The 17,398-nt window shown below is 38.4% G+C and overlaps 1 protein-coding gene across 3 annotated transcripts in view; it reads left to right on the forward strand.

Moving 5' to 3' along the window:
* Cdk19 (cyclin dependent kinase 19) overlaps nt 1-17,398 on the forward strand; it is a 218,973-nt gene that overhangs the window by 29,348 nt on the left and 172,227 nt on the right. Inside the window, exon 2 of one of the 3 annotated variants that reach the window (XM_029555722.1) lies at nt 607-668. The exons of the other annotated variants lie outside the window; for them this stretch is intronic. The gene's annotated coding sequence lies outside the window, so the exon portion shown is untranslated. The remainder of the gene's footprint in view (nt 1-606; nt 669-17,398) is intronic. 3 annotated transcript variants of the gene reach the window in all.

Here is a 17,398-nt window from a genome sequence, read left to right on the forward strand (position 1 = left end):
TCAGCATTACCTCAGAATTAAATGTTGTCTTTGGAATAGCGTTAGCTTTATGGTCTACTTTCCTATGTTTTCGTCTGCATTTGTCCCCTTCCTGGCATGTTTTAAATTGTTTTTGTCCTACATTCCCAGTAACTTCTGGCTCTAAGAAGAGAATGTGCCCTGAACTCTAGAACTGCATATTCCATTTTGTGAGGTTTATTTTTTCTGTTTAATATCTTTTATTTTTTACATACATATATTGCCTTTCTCACATAATTAAAAAGCTTTTTACTTTTCAGTATATATGAATTCATACTTTCTGTTCTTTAGTTTTTCCAGTAGCATAAATCAGATGGGTTCTTTTTTTTTAAGCATATGTATAGTAGTTACCCTCAATTTTTGGTATTTTTGCATAACTAGTTGTATAATATATAATGCCTGGTGATGTTCGTAATACATTGTTGATTTGTTCATTGTCAAGAGTTGATTTGTTCATTGTAAAATCTATAATCTGATTTCCTTGGCAGATATGTAGATTTAGATAGGCATTTGGCATTTTATGTCCTGGGCAGTGTAACTTTAAATCTACATAAACTTCTCTGCCTTTTGCCTCTGCTGTGTTCATAGATTCCAGGAGGCCTTCGTGTATGGACCTCAAGCGTTGGAGGTAGCAGACTTTTCAGCAGAAGGTAAAGAGAGTGTTGCCTTCTGGTGTCATTGTGTGTGTGTGCTGGGGTGGGTATATAGCAGGTGAGGGCTTTATGTATCACCACAGAATAACTTATAATGATGAATTAAATGAATCACTACCACCAACTTTTGTCAATTCCTATATATTTTTATTCATTGTTACTAAAATCTATGAAAAATAGAAAACTTTAGGACTGGTAAGATGGCTCAGTGGGTAAAGGTACTTGCTGAGTTCAGTCCCCAGGACTCACCTACTAAAAGGAGAGACCAAAATCCTGCAAGTTGTTCTCTGACTGCCACACACACACCAGCATGTATATACACACACACATAAATAAATGTAATAAAAATTAGAAAGTATATAGAACTAGAGAGTAAGTTTTATTTTCTCTGCTATTAATGAAGATTGGAAGTAATTAAGAAAAGAGAACATTAGTATATTGTATAATATGCACTGTATAATTTTCTTGGAGTTAGCTGCATTGTGGTTTCTTCTGGGAACTTGTCCAAGTCATTATTCATATTTGTATTCTTCTCTATGGCTCCTTTTACTGAAAGATTGCTTCACAGTAAATAGAGAGGCAGCCTAATCCGTGACTCATGACTGGAGGATAGGCATTCTTATGTTAGAGTCCATGTGCCAGAAATGTTAGTTTCTAATATGCTAATTATCTCTCTTTTCCAAATGTGTTACTATGCTCTTCTCTCAAGTTTGTTCTTGTTTTAGTATAGAAACAAACACATCCCACATACTTGTAAAATATGTTTTCATAGAGACCTTTCAAATGAGTTACTTTTTAAGAAAATGATGTGATTAGGATCAGAAATTCTGACATCTTTCTTGGGCAATGTTTCTTTGATTTCAGAACAAAAACCAGGCCTAGAGAGATGGCTCAGAAGTTAAGAGTGCTTGCTGCTCTTGCAGAGGCTCTGAGTGCAGTTCCTAACACTGACATTGGGCAGCTCACAACATTTTGTAATTCTGACTCCAGAGGGAATCCAGTGTATATGCGCCCTCTCCCCTGCCGCCAAATACACATTATTAAAAGTAAAATAAATCTTTTTTAAAAAAGTATTTTATTTATTATTTTTATTTTATGTGTATGTGTGTATTGCCTGCATGTGTGTAAGTGCACCCATATCATACAATACCCATGAGGTCAGAGGAGGGTGTCAGATCCCCTGGAACTGGAGTTATGAACAGTTGTTAGCTGCCATGTGGGTGCTGGGATTCAAACCCGGGTCTTCTGCAAGAACATTCAGTGTTCTTAACCACTGAGCCATCTCTCCAGCCCGTAAAATAAATCTATAAGAAAGAGACCATTTTGCCATTTATGTGCCAGATATTATAAATACTACTTTTTATGAATTTATACAACTATTTGTGAACTTAATCTACATGCTCCTTGGACTTTTTTTTTTAAGTGGCTGCGTGTATGTGTGTGTGTGTGTGTGTTCACATTTGTATGTATGAATGTAGATGTACATGTGCCATGGCCATCCATGTACCATGGCCAGAGGAACTCAGGTGTAGGTCCTTATTTTCTACTTCGAGTCTCTGTTGTTTTCCTGGGTCATTCACCAGGCTGGTTAGCTTATGGGCTTCTGGGGATTCTGGGAATACAGATACTCATGTAATGCATCTGGCTTTTTTGTGGGTTCTGACCTCAAGTCTTCATCCTTGTACACTTGCATGACAAGTACTTTACCCAGTGAGCCGGGTTTTGTTTTTGTTTTAGTTTTGATATAGGGGATCAGTGTTTAACCGTGGTTGGTCTGGAACTCACTTAGACTAGAACTCACTTAGATGAGAGCTCTTTGACTCTGCCTTCTTTGTCCTGGGGTTAAAGGCATGTGTCATTAGGCCTGGTTTAGGGTTTTTTTTTTCCCTCCCTCTCTCCCTCCCTCCCTCCTCCCAAAAATTATTAATAAAAGATCTATAGCAGCTAACATAATGCTGTACTCCTAGTCAAAATTAATGATAGGATTAGTTTTTAGATAGCTTATGAATGAGAATTAGAGTAATTGCTTTCTTGTTTAATTTTATTTACTTCTTATTTTAGAGTAATTGTTTTATGTCCTTTGGAAATTATGTTTTTTAAGGTGTCAAGCAAGTGGCTATACATTGCACCTTAAATTGAGGAGGGACAGTTTATGTGAGGTTGAGTATTATGTATTTGTTTAGTCTCCAATATGTGTACAACACAGGATCATTCTGTTTTACAACCAACTGAAGTTCACTGTTTCTTTCACTTCCTCCTATAGTTTAACTAGAGGCAATAAGTAAGTTTCAGGTTCTTCATTATGGTAAGCTACAATTTTACTTCTGAAAATCTTTTGCCCTTTTTTTTCAGTGGCTGTTTTTAATTTATCAATAGTAAATTTAAAATAATTTCCTTGAGACCTTTTCTAAGGTAGTTTATTTTTTTATTTTTTTATTTTCTTGGTCTGTTTTTGAAACAGGGTCTCCCTGTAGCCCCAGCTGACCTGGAACTCACTGTGTAGACCAGGCTGGCCTTGAACTCACAGAGATCCACCTGCCTCTGCTGCCCAAGTGCTGAGACTACAGGCATGCACCATTATGCCCTGCTAAGGTAGTTATTTTTTATCATTTTGAATTATTCATACTTAGATTTAGTTAGCTAATATTATATGGTTATTTTATTAAAATTGAAAATCTTAATAGCTTATTCTCATCAGAACATAAGAAGACTTCCCATCTAACCCTTTAGTCCTTTTCAGTGTCTTTGAGGAAGATGAGATTAAATACATGCTTATAAAAATATTTTAAAAATTGTTTTAAAATTTTATTTTACTTTTTTATGTGTATGAGTGTTTTGCCTGCATGTATATAAGTGTACCTGTGTGAGCAATGCCTGCGGAGGCCAGAGGTAGGTGTCAGATCTCCTGGAACTGGAGTTACAGATGATTGTTAGCTACCATGTGGGTGCTGGGAACCAAACTGTGGTCCTTTAGTAGAGCAGGCAGTGTTCTTAACAGTGGTGTCATCTTTCCAGTCTCTGTTGTTTAATATAATAAATACATTTATTTATTCATTCATTTGTTTATTATTTATGTGTATATGAGTGTCTGTGTGTGTGGGGGGGGGGCATGTGTAGAATTCAGAGGATGACTTGCAGGAGTTCTTTCTTTCCATCATGTTGGTCCCTGGGATCAAACTCAGGTTGTCAGGCTTGGTGTAAGTATCTTTACCCGCTCTGCCATCTTGCTGGCCCTGACTTTAGTTTTATATAGCACATTCAGTTTTGTAGAAATACTGAGTAGAAAGTGCACTTCCTGCATATTCCCTTACTGCTCCCTTTGCACAATAGCATCTCTCTTTAGTATGTTTGTTATAACCAATGAGGCAATATTTTGATGTTTCTCCTTTTTGTACTGGGGACTGAATCTAGGCCTCTGTTCATAAGCAGATTATAGAATGACTTTGTCTCCTCTGTTCCTTCCCTTCAACTTCTATAGAATTAAATGATATTATAAAAATATTTTGAGTAGTGGTATTTAGGCAGTTGTTTACACAATACCTCATATTTAGCAATGTATACATTAGTTCTCCCACTCATGTGAACTGCAGAGATTTACTTCAGCATATTACAAATTTTATAGTGCCAAATATGTACTATGATGCACATAGCTACTTGTTGAGTGAGAAACGGAATTTTGGATTCTTACTTGAATGTCTGTCTTACTAGAAAAGGTAGATAGCCAATAATGTCATCTAATTAATTAGTCTATCAAAGAGTTGGTTGTTAGCAGCAAAGTATCATGCTCACTACAAAGATACACCTGAAAACTTACCTGTACAAGAATGTTAATTTTATTTTATCAATATTTCTTTTTTATTTGAGACAAAGTTTCTTATAGCCCAGACTGCCTGAACTCTCTGCTTAGTGGAGGATGAATGTGAATTCCTGATCCTCCTGCCTAAATGTTTTGTTTTAAAAATTTGTTCTATCTTTCCTAGAAGATGGTTTTTCTTCTATTCATATGAAGCCAGTTCTTTACACGGACTTTGGTGGAGGTTCTGGGGCAGTACCATTAGGTCTAAATTATGGTGGGGTTTGGCATCTTGGGATATGAATGGCATAGCTCACAGGGTGATACAGCTTGATCTAGGACTTGGGAAGCACACAAGCATTGAAGATACAAAGAAACTTGCTTTGGAAATGTCCCTGATGACAAATTTATTTTTTTGAGACAGAGTCTCCCCATAACCCAGCTGACCTGGAATTCAGTATGTAGACCAGGCTGGCCTCTTCTCACAGAGCTTTGCCTGCCTCTGCTTCCTGAGTGCTAGGATTAAAAGCATGTGCCACCATGCTGTGTTTCAATGGCAGATGTGCCACCATGCCCTGTTTCGATGGCAGATTTCTTAATGGCCTTGTCCTTCGTCACAAACAGGGCTCAGTTTTAGCTCAACTGACTAGACATGACCATGGCCCCTTTTCGGAGCAGTGGCCATTGTTTCTTCTGTTTCTGGTCCTCTTGGAGCCAGGATATGAAAGAGCTAAAGTTTAAAAAAAATTATATTTATTTATGTATGTATTTACTTAATTTGTATGTGTCTGTGCCATGTGCATTTTCAGGGTCAGAGGACGAGTTTCAGGAGTTGATTCTCAACTTCTACTATGTGGATCCCAAGGATGGAACTCAGGTTGTCCGGCTTGGCTCCAAGCACTTTTACCCAGTGAGCCATTTTGCTGACCCCATTATGTTTTATTTTTGTTGGACTATATTAGCCGAAATCTCAGTCTTGCATCTCATCCTATGCTTATTACATTTATTTACTTATTGTGTGTATATATATGTGGGGAGGGGCCATGGGGCACATGTGGCAGTCAGAGGACAGCTTTCAAAAGTGTATTCTCTCCTTTTACTATGTAGGTCCTGGGGATTGAACTCATGTTGTCAGGCCCATGTGCAAGTGCCTCTAACCACTTACACCATCTTACCCCTAATGTAGCTTGGAACTCACTATGTAGACAACAGGCTGGCCTTGAACACTCAGAGATGTATCCATCTCTGCCTCTTGAATATTTGGGTGCTGGGATTACAGGTATGTGCCACCATGCTGGGCAATTTTTTTTTTTTTTTTTTGAGAGAGAGAGGGTCTCAAGTAGTTCAGGCTGGCTTCTTGCAATATAACCAACATTGACTTTGAACTGATTCTCCTTTCTTCACCTCCCAGGTGCTGTTTACAAGCATTGACCATCATGCCTAGTTTTACCTGGTCCTAGGAATTGGATATAGGACTTTGTGCATGTTGACAAGCACTATACCAACTGAGCTACATCCCAAACCTGTAACATACATTCTGCATATGGTGGGATTATTGTTTTAAGGTGATACTCTTCAAGATTCTGTCCTCCTCCTTCCTGTTTTCATAATTTTAATTTCATACTTCTGTCTCCTTTTTACGATATAGATAGGTTAAATGGCATTTGGACATCTCCGTTTAGATAATTATCTTTCTGATCCATGCACTCTTTATTCCCTCTGCCACCATCCCAATTTAGACTATTGTTACCCCTCACTTAAATTACTTCCAGGTTTTTTTAAACTACTTTTGCTATCCTATCTTCATACCTCCAAACCATTCATTGGTGCATAGATTGCTTAAAATTCTTACCTTTATGTCTTGGGATGAAGTTCAGGTTCCTTAATTTAACTTACCTATTTTACTTCATTTTGTCCTACTTGTTTCTTCTTCAGTTTTTATTTGCTTTCCCGTACTGTAAATCAGCCTTTAGATGTATTATGCCCTCTTGCATCTGAGCCTTGACACATGCTGTTCTTTTCTCAGAAGGGAAATATAAAAAAATGAAAATAACTGCTGTGGGAATTGAAGCATAGACTCAGGAGCCAAACCACTATGTTTGAACACTGAACCCTCCCCTTCACCAGCTCTGGAATCTCGAGCAGTTTACTGACCCTCTCTGCTTTCAGTGTACGGTGGGATTGTAGAGCATGGGGGGAGTACAGAGTTAATATTTGAAGCTTTAGATCAGTTTCTGCCATGTGTTAAGTACCATGTAAATGTAGCTATTATTGCAACTTTTATAATGAAATGCGTTGTGGTATTAGTACTGATTTGTGTTTTGAAGTTGACTTAATGGTAAATTAAATACTTTTCAGCTGGGCATGGTAGTGCACACCTTTAATCCCAGCAGTTGGGAGGCAGAGGCAGGTGGATCTCTGTGAGTTCGAGGCCAACTTGGTCTCCATAGTGAATCCAGTACAGCTGGGGCTACAGGGAGACTCTGTCTCAAAAAGACCAAAAAAATTTTTTTTCCACTATAAATAAAGAGCAGGTTGTCTTATCATTGCTGATATTTACTTTTGATTTTTTGTTTGTTTGTTTGGTTTGAGACAGGGTCTCTCTGTAGCCTCACCTGTCCTAGAACAGGCTAGCCTTGATCTCTCAGAGATCTGCCTGCCTCTTGATTGCTGAGATTAAAGCAGTGCACCGCCACCATCATGCTCGGCCCTATCTTTGTTTTTAAATGGGTAGCATTTAAAAATAGTTTCTAATTAGCTTCTTTTTTTTCTTTTTTTAGCATTTTAATGATTTGAATTTGATATTTGACTTGACATTTGTACGAAATACGTCATTTGATTGGGCTAGGCTAGATTTGCCTGAGGTTTGTGTGTGTGTGTGTGTGTGTGTGTGTGTATGTGTAGACAAGGTACTCTTGTAGCTCTGACTGGCTTTAAATTTACTATGTAGGTGAGAATGACCTTGAACTACTGATCCTCCCATCTCAAGTGATGGGAATACAGATGTGTATCAGCATGTCTGTAATGCTGATGAATTCAGGTCAACCTCTATGGTAACTTTTGAAAGAAAATGACCTGTACAAATAGTTAATAATTGTTTTAGAAAAATCATAAAGCATAAAGAAGGCAATAAAATTCTCTCCATTGCTATTTTAGTTTATGTATGATGCAAAAATAATATGCTTTATAATTTAGAAATGAGTAAAATGGTCTGTAACTTGGTTTTTAAAATGTGATAAATGCAGCCAGGTGTGGAGGCCCACAACTAGCACTCCGGAGGCAGAAGTAGGCAAATCTCTGTGAGTTTAAGGCCAGCCGGGTCTGTATAGTGAGTTCCAGGCCAGCTGGGTCTACAGGGAGACCCTGTCTCAAACAGACCCAAAAAATAAAATAAAATTAAATAAAATGTGGTAATGCACACACACATTAATAATGCAGCATGATTCACCCGCCATTCTCAGAAGAACATATCTGACATTTTGGCTTGACCTTATGATTTATGTGCCATGTTGTTTAAAGTTTCAAGAAAAACTTTCTAAAGAAAGTCACTTTTTTCTTGTAAATATATTCCAGAGATTGTGAATGATGAAGAATTAGATGGCAAGAGTCCTTACTTACTGTATTAGGAAGGAGATCTGTAATAGTGGTTAAGATCAGCTAGGAAAAATATGTGAAAACTCCCATTTTAAGAGAGATGCCTCAGTGGCCTGTGTTTGGCAGAACCTTTGATGATGAAAAATTAAAGATACGTTTAAAATGTAAGTGTTGATTTTGATACCTTGACTCTTTTTTGGATTTATTTATTCATTTATTTGTTTGTGGTTTTTTTTTTTTTTTTTGAGATATGTTCTCATGGTAGCCCCAGCTGGCCTGGAACTCATGAGGTAGACCAGGCTGGCTTTGATCTCACAGAGATCTGTCTGCCTCTGCCTCCCCAGTGCAGGGATTAAAGGTGTGCACCAACATACTCTGCTGGGTTTATTTTTATTTTTTGTGTATGAATGTTTTGCTTGCATGTATGTAAGTGTACCTGTGTCATGCAATGCCTGAGGAGGCCAGAAAAGGGTATTGGATCCCCTGGAACTGGAGTTGTAGACAGTTGTTAGCTGCCATGTAGGTTCTAGGAACCGAGCCCAGGTCCTCTGTAAGAGCAGCCAGTGCTCTTAATCACTGAGCCAACTTTCCAACCCTGATCTTGACTATTAATTATCTTTTTGAGTGTTTTTCACTGACATTTATGAGTTCATAAAGATTGAAATCTCAAATGAAGCTAGAGTTGGGCTGGGGTATAGCTTAGTAGCAGAGGGCAGGCTTAGCATGCACAAGGCCTTGGTTTCAGTCCTCAGCACCACAGACAAACCAGACCCAAGTACTGTTTGATCTAATGATCTAATTCTATCTGGTCTGACAGCTAATTTGAAGATGACAAAATATTTATATTTTTTTCTTCCCTGCAGCAGGAAGTAGTTGCTTTCTGGTGAATTTTTAGACATGATTTCTTTTCCGGTGAAAATATTAATGTAATTATCACTGTCATTTTTATTTTATTTTTCAAGATATGTTTCGTTTTATTTTTTGGAATTCTTCTGTACAGGGATCAGACCCAGAACCTTGTGCATGTTAGAAATGATGATTAATTTTATTTGACCACCTGATGAGATCTATAATCACCTGTAAGATGACCTCTGAGAATGCCTGTGGTAGATTTTCTTGGTTGCATGAATTGAAGCAGGAAGACTCTCCCACCTAGGGTGGCATGCCTCTTTGGCTAGGATCCTGGGCTGGATAAACTACAGAAAGTCAACTGAGCACCAGCATGCATTCATTGCTCTCTTCTGTGGATATAATGCTTCCTTGACTGCGTTCTATTATAGACTGTCTCTTGAACTGTGAGCTAAAATCAATGCTTCCTTCCTTAAGGTGTTTTGTTAGGGTCTATTATCACAGTAAGAGGAAAAGAAACTAAGACACTGGGTAAAAGCTTTACCATTGAACTATGTATATCTCCAGACCATCCCTCCTCTCCCTTTTTCCTGATATATTGCCCGTCCTAGTCTTGATTGTGGATACAAATAATCCCTCCCCATCCTCCCAAGAAACTGGGACTATAGGTTCCACTGCACTTGTTGAGTATATATTTTTAAAAGGAATTTCTCCAGAATTTCTTATTACCGTGGAAATATTTTTTTGTTAGTTAAGACTACTAAGTTTATTTCAATGCAATACTCAGCTCCTAATATTTATAAGGTTCTTTGTTAGCTGCTACAGAATATACAGAATTGTGTAATGTAGTTCCCTTATTTGGGAATGGGATAAGGGACATAAGTCAGTTTCTTAATAGCATATAGTAAAATTATAGAATGTTTTTGCAAAGTCCTTGCTGTAGTGATGTTCTTATGAAATGTCATCAACCATTAGATTTACTGAGCTCTTTTTCCATTCTCTCCTCTTTGGCCTCTTTATATGTGATGTTTTGCCCACCTGCTATTAGTATTTGTTCTTGGCTTCTCTGTACCAGTGACTAGGTTTTTTTTCCTGTTTTTTTGAGACAAGGTTTCCTTGAAGCCCCAGCTGGCCTGGAACTTACTACATAGACCAGGCTGGCTTCCAACTCATAAATATCATCCTGTCCCTGCCTCCCAAGTGCTGGGATTAAAGGGGTACACCACCACCCGGCTTTTTTTTTTCTTTTCTTTAACTCTGTTACTTAGTTGTTTCCTCTCTCAGATTATTTTATTAAGAGTTTTGTAAAAGCAGAAAAGCTAATAAATTTTAGATAGCAAACATCCACATACCCTCTATGTAGACTCAACTATTACTGTCTTTCTACCTTTGCTTTATGTCTCTAAATAGTTAGGATTTTTTTAATTGTTGTTGAATCATTTTGTACTAAGTTGCTAATGTCCCAATGTTGTGCGCAAATACTTGGACTTGTATCTCCTAAGACTAAAGAGCTTCTTGAGACAGGTAATAAAAGAAAATTAAAAAATAAAATTAACCACAATTTAATAATTTCTAGTCTATATTAAAAATTTCTAGATAGCCTACAAGTAAATTCTCATAGTCGTTTTTATTTGAACCACAATCCAGTTGAGATTTTGATGCATAGTATTTTGTTGTTACGTGTTTTGGGTCTCTTAATCTAGGTTATATGCACACCTACTTGTTTTGTGGCTCCCTCCTTTCTATTCAGTGGGCCAATTCAATTTCCTTATAGAATATCCCATACACACATATGTCCTTTATCAAGAACTTTTAATACCCTGTGATATGGTGCTGTGAATGAGTTGTGAGTCTTCTTATTAATTCTCTAAATTCTTTGGTAACTAACCAGGTTTGTGGCCGTGTAAGCCCACAGGTCCCATTACTTTTGCCTGTTTGCCTTGGTGTTAAGGGTACAAATAACATGTAGATGCCATTATGTCAAAGGTTTCAGAGTGCTGGCTCCCATCTTTAGCCCTTTATTCTTCTATATTCTTTTTGTCACACCTTTACCTCTGTGGGTTTTTTAAAAAAATATTTATTATTTATATTTTATGTGTATGTGTGTATTGCCTGCATGTAGGTTAAGTATACCTGTGTTGTGCAATGCCCACGGAGGACAGAAGAGGCTGTTGGATCCCCTAGAACTGGAGTTATGGACAGTTGTCAGCTGCCATGTGGGTGCTGGGATTTGAACCCAGGTCTTCTGCAAGAACAGTTAGTGTTCTGAACTGCTGAGCCATCTCTCCAGCCCCTACCCGTGTGGGTTTAATAGTCACTTATATAGTGATGGCTGTATGGGGAGAAGCATAGAAACATCTCCTCGTGGCAGGCAGAGAGGGCACCGACTAACAAAGGACTCCATGCAAGTCTGACTTGGTGAACTATTGAGTTTGTTGGGGGTGACTTACAGGAGTCAGGGTGACTCACAGGCAGGTACACCACTGACAAGTGCCACCCTAGTCAACTACTTATTTCTTATGTAGTGGCAGTTGGAATCTCATGGAAAGGTGGGGCCTTAGGAAGGTCTAGTGAACTTTGTGACCCTTCTTCCTCCCTTTATCAGGGATGTTAATAGGCCCGATTTTGTGACGGTCCTGGGTGGATTATCACAGCTGCTCTGCTGCAGGAGGGTGAGAGTCATGTACCAGCCTGGAAGAAACGGCTGCACTATATTGATGTACTTTTTCCCGAAACCCTCCCTTTTCTTTTTGTGCATGTTCTACTGGCCATACGGCACCTATGTCACAGTCAGTATGTCCAAAGTGGGTTTGTTCTCTACCTGCACGTGTTTGGTTTTTGTTAGTGGCTTTATTGAGACAACACTGGAAACTCAGTTATCTTCAGCTCTTTCCTGGATATCTGCTGTAGAAATGTGTGTATGTGTTCATACACATGCATACACACTTATCAAATATTTTTTGAATGTTTGCAATGTGCTTAAAATATTTAGCTATGATAGAAAATTCTGTCTGTGCGGTATGTTTTGAATACGTTTTCTTCATTTCTACTACATTTCTCCTAAGTTCTGGCCCTCAACAAATATCCTCAGGTTTTTTGAGTGGTCTCCTTATATCTGTCTTTAAATCTTCTCATCTGTCCAGCATACTATCTGCTTGTGGAGAATGTCTGATTGTATGTTTGTATTGGTAGACAGCTTCTCATGGGGACTGGAGAGATGGCTCAGCAGTTAAGAGCACTGGCTGTTCTTGCAGAACATCCAGGCTCAGTTCCCAGCACCCACAAGGATGCTAACAACTATCCATAACTCCAGTTCCAGGGGATCTGACGCCCTCTTCTGACCTTTGTAGGCATTGCATGACATTGGTGCACTACTCATACACATAAAATACAAAAAAACTCTGATAACTTCCATTGTTTAGGAAAAATGACTTTTCAGCAAACTAAACTATGCTGTTTTTTTTAAATTTGCTATTTATTTATTGGCTATTTGCTTCATCCTTGTGTTCTAGCCTATTTATTTATTTATTTACTTACTTAATTAATTAATTTGGTCTTTTTGAGACAGGGTTGCCCTGTAGCCCCAGCTGATCTGGAACTCACTATGTAGACCAGGCTGGCCTTGAACTCACAGAGATCTGCTTGGCTCTGCCTCCAAAGTGCTGGGATTAAAGATGAGCACCGTTACACCCAGCCTTTTTTTTTTCATATTTTAAACTTTAAGTGTATTTGTAGATGATATGTGTGAAATATTTCATTATTGTAATATGCCAGAAGGTTGGAAAATGCAAATAGGTCCTGGCAGAAAACTAAGCACACATTGCTGGAATGTACAGATACTTTTGAGCTATTGTAAAGTTTAGGAACCCCAGGAACACTGATTTTTCTAATGGGCTGAGGAAGGTGATTTAAGGCAAATTTCTGAGTGTTTTCTTTAAAAAAAATTTTAATTGATTCCAGAATTTCATACAATGTATTTTGATCACATTCAGGCCCCGTCCCCTCTACATCCCCTCCTGATTTTATGTCTTCCATTATCCATCCGTCCGTCCACCTGCCCTTCCGTCCATCCATCCATCCATTTATTTATTTGATTTTTTGCTTTTTAAAGACCCACTGATTCTAATCCGTGCCTACCAAGTACTTCTGGATGTGGGTCCATGCCCTGAAGTCTGGTCAGCCTACCAGGTTCCAACCAAGGAAACTGACTCTCCTCAGCATCCACCAGTTGTCAGTAGATTCTCAGTTAGGTTTGGGGCTTTCTGCCCACTTCCCCCATCCATTCTGGGCCTCTCTCTGGCTTGAGTTTGCACAAGTCTTGTGCATGCTGTATTAAGCACTATGGGTTCATATGTGCAACTACCCAGCGGTGTCTAGACAACACAATTTCCTTGTATTCATCTACTACCTCTTACTTGTACAATCTTCCCATCCCCTCTTTCTCAGTGATTCTTCTGCTTTTCAGAGAAGGTGTGATAGAGGTGTTCCATTTAGGTCTGAGTATTCTGTGGTATCTTATTTTCTGCACATTGACTATTTGTGGGTCTCTGTTAATCACCGTCTACTACAAGAACTTTCTCTGGTGAGAGTTGTGGGATGTATTAATTTATGGCTATAACAGTAAGTCATTGTGAGTCAGTTATAAATAATATGCCTATTTAGCAGAAAGATAGTAATAGGTTCTATCTTATGGCTTGTGTTTGTCTAGGCCCAGGTTCTTGCCCTGATAACAGCGTCCGGTATGGATTCCCTGTTGTGACGTGGACCTTAAATCCAATTAGAAGGTGATTGGTTACTAATATTCATGCCACTATTGTACCATTGGTCATATTTTGCCAAGACAGTTGCCACTGGAGTTCACAAAGTTCACAGCTGGGTAAGGCTGCTGCTGATTTTTCTCTGCCAGTGACATGCATAGCACCTTCTAGCACTGTGAAAGCTAGCCAGCAGAGATGTAGCTTCAAGGCCAGTACCAACTTGATTTCTCTTTGTTCTACGACTCAGATATGTAGTGTCTTCAGCAATACAGTCTTACTGCCTAGTTCTAGTTGGTAACCCAAGTGCAGTGGCAGTAACCAGTAGTAATTTTCTGAATTTATTTCAAGATACAATTTTTCTGTTCATGCTATTTAATGTTAAAATATAAAAATCAGCCAGATATGGTGGCTCACACCTTTAATCCCAGCACTGGGGAGACAGAGGCAGGTGGATCTCTGTGAGATATAGGCTAGCCTGGGCTATATAGCCAGTTCCAGGCCAGCTGGGGCTACAGGGAGGTCCTGTCTCAAACAAACAAACAAACAAACAAACAAAAAAAAACAAAAAAACAAAACAAACCAACTAAATAAGAAAAACACCCCCCACCACCAAAAGAAAAAATAAAAAGGAGTTCTTGAAACTAGAACTGCTTTGTGTGCCAGTACATTAATTAGAATTAAAGGCAATTTAGAAATAAAATAGTTTTAAAGAACAACTAAGATGCCTCAAAAAACCAGATTGTCACAGGCCAGGTTCACCTGCTTTTCAGCATTGTCACATAAAAGTCTACTTTGGGGGCTAGAGAGATGTCTGAGATGTTAAGAGCCCTGATGATCAAATATGAGGACTGGAGTTTGAATCCCAGAACCTACATTAGGTAGCTCACAAACACCTAACTCCTGCTCCATGGCCTCTTCTTGCCTCTTGTGACTTACATGCACCTACACACATATGTGCATATACACTCACAGAGATATATGCATTCACATATAAATAAAACATGTAGTAAAGTTTTCTTTTAAATTTATTTTCCCTTTGGTATTTTTTTATTTTACTAAATAAATATTTATTTAATTTTTATGCATTTCATAATCTTAAACATATCTAGATCCCCCTCCCCTATCTGCACATGTGTAGGGGCCCCATGTGTATTTGGCTATGTTTACAGTTGCACACATGAGATCCTTTCCATTGAGTGTATTTTAAGTCCAATTAGGTAGCTGTTGATTACCCCAAGATAAAAGTGCCACTACTGCACCAATAGAGATAATTTGTTGTGCTAGCCAATGTTGTAGTTATTAGGCTTTGCAGCTGGGGTTGAACCATTACTTGATTTTTCTCAACTAGCCTACATAGTATCCTTTGATACTATGAGAGCTAGTCTTCAGGGAGGAGGCTTCCAGCTCAGTTCCAGTTCCATTGCTCCAAGTCCTGTGTCTAAAGTATGTCCTGTGTTATTTTTGGAGTCTCTTCAAGTATCCTGACCAACAACTCAGAGGGAGTTTGCTCCTGTCTGGTACTGTGTTTCTTGTTATATAGCCTCAGCTATACACCTGGACTCATATTGTGTGTGTTTTTCAGTAGGCTTTTGAACAAATACATTTCCCTCAGGTTTTTCACACTACCTAAGCATTATTTATCTCTTCTCTTTGCCTGTCTAACCCACCCTTCTCTTTCTCCAGTTAAAGTACCCCCATTTTCCCCATTTCCCTCTTGATAATACCTGTTTCCTACTATCCTCCCCCTCTTGAGCTCCTTCTTCCCCTTTACCCCCGTGGTTCCTTGTATACCGCCCCCCCGAACCCTTTTAGTTAAATAACCTCCATTTCCCCCATTTTCCCCTTGGTAGCACCTATCTCCTATGATCCCCTTTAGGATCCTACTTCCCATTTGTTCATTCTCTCCAGGATTTCTTTGCATTTTTTTCCTGTGGTTACATTGGGATATATACGTCTAAGGATTTGGAGCTAAGACAAATGAGAGAACCACATGTCACTTGTTTTTCTGAGTCTGTGTTACTTAGTATGACAGTTTCTAGTTCCATCCATTTACCTGCACATTTCATGATTTTTTTAGTCTCTACCACTGAATAGAACTGTATTGTGTAAATGTACCACATTTTCCATTTATCAGTTGAGGGACATTTAGCTATTGTGAAAAGAGTAGCATCAAACATAGATGCACAAGCATCTCCTCAGTGGGATGAGTCATTTGGGTATATGCCAAGGAATAGAAAAAGCAGACCATATGGTAGCTTTATTTTTATTTTTTAAGAGTTCTCCATACTGTTTTCCATAGTGGTTGCACCAGTTTGCAATCCCATCAGCAGTGAATGAGCATTCCCTTTTCCCCACATGGTTGCCAGCATTTGGTGTCATTTGTTCCCTTGACCTTAGTTAGCCATTCTGGCTGGAGTAAGACAAAATCTTAGAGTGGTTTTGATTTGCATTTCCCTAATTACTAAGGATGTTGAACACTTTTAAAGATGTTTCTCATTTTTATTTCTTCTTTTGAGAGCTCTCTCTTCAGATCAATAGCTAATCTTATTGGAGTCATTTGTTTCCGTGATTCTTTGTTTTTTTTTGAATTTTTTGTATATTTTGGATATTAATCCTATCAGATGTGTGGCTGGTGAAGATTTTCTCCCAGTCTGTGGGCTTCCTCTCCACTTGATCGGTTGTTTCTTTTGCTGTACAAATGTTTTTTTACTTTAAGGAGGCTTGTTTATTGATTTTAATTTCTCATATCTACTTTAGAAAGTCCTTTTCTACACCTATATCTTGTAGGGTACTGCCTATGTTTTCTTCTGACAGTTTCAGTGTTTCAGGTTTCACATTGAGGTATTTGATCCATTTGGAGTTGACTTTTGTTCAGGGTGCTAGATAAAGGTCTAATTTTATTCTTCTACATGTGGAGATCCAGTTTTGCCAGTACCATTTGTTGAAGATTCTGTCTTTCCTCCAGTGTGTGTTCTTGACACCTTTGTAAATTATCAGGTGGCTGAAATTGCATACACTCATGTGTGGGTCTTCTATTTTGTTCTGTTGATCTACATGTCTGTTTTGGTGTGAATATCATGATTTTTTTTTTCCATAACTTTAGCTTTGTAATATAGTTTGAGATCTGGTATGGTGATTCCCCCCATCATTGCTGTTTGTGCTTAGGATTGCTTTGACTGTCTCAGGTCTTTTGTGATACCATATGAATTTTAGGATTTTTTTTATTTTTTAATTTTTGATCCTTTTGAGACAGGGTCTCCTGTAGCCACAGCTGGCCTGGATTCACTATGGAGACCAGGCTGGCCTTGAACTCACAGAGATCCACCTGTCTCTGCCTCTGAGTGCTGGGATTAAAGGCATGTGCTACCATGCCTGGCTAGGATTTTTTTTCCCTAATTCTGTGAACACTGTCATGAGAATTTTAATTGCCATTACATTGAATCTATAAATTGCCTTTGGTGTGATGGTCATTTTCAGAATATTAATTCTACCAATCCAAAAGCAAGGGAAAGGGAGATCTTTCTATCTCTTTGTGTCTTCCTCAGTCTCTTCAAAGATTTAAAAATTTCATTGTAAAGGTCTATACTGTCTTTTGGTTTGGTTTAGTCCTAGATATATATATATATATTTTTTAAGGCTATTGTGAATGGAAGGGCTTCTGTGAACTCTTTATCTGATTCCTTGTTATTGGTATACAGAAAGGCTACTGATTTTCATCTTCTCTTCCTTCCTTC

This window comes from Nannospalax galili, unplaced genomic scaffold (genome assembly GCF_000622305.1).
Source record: "Nannospalax galili isolate Female #2095 unplaced genomic scaffold, S.galili_v1.0 scaffold646, whole genome shotgun sequence".
NCBI lineage: Eukaryota > Metazoa > Chordata > Mammalia > Rodentia > Spalacidae > Nannospalax > Nannospalax galili.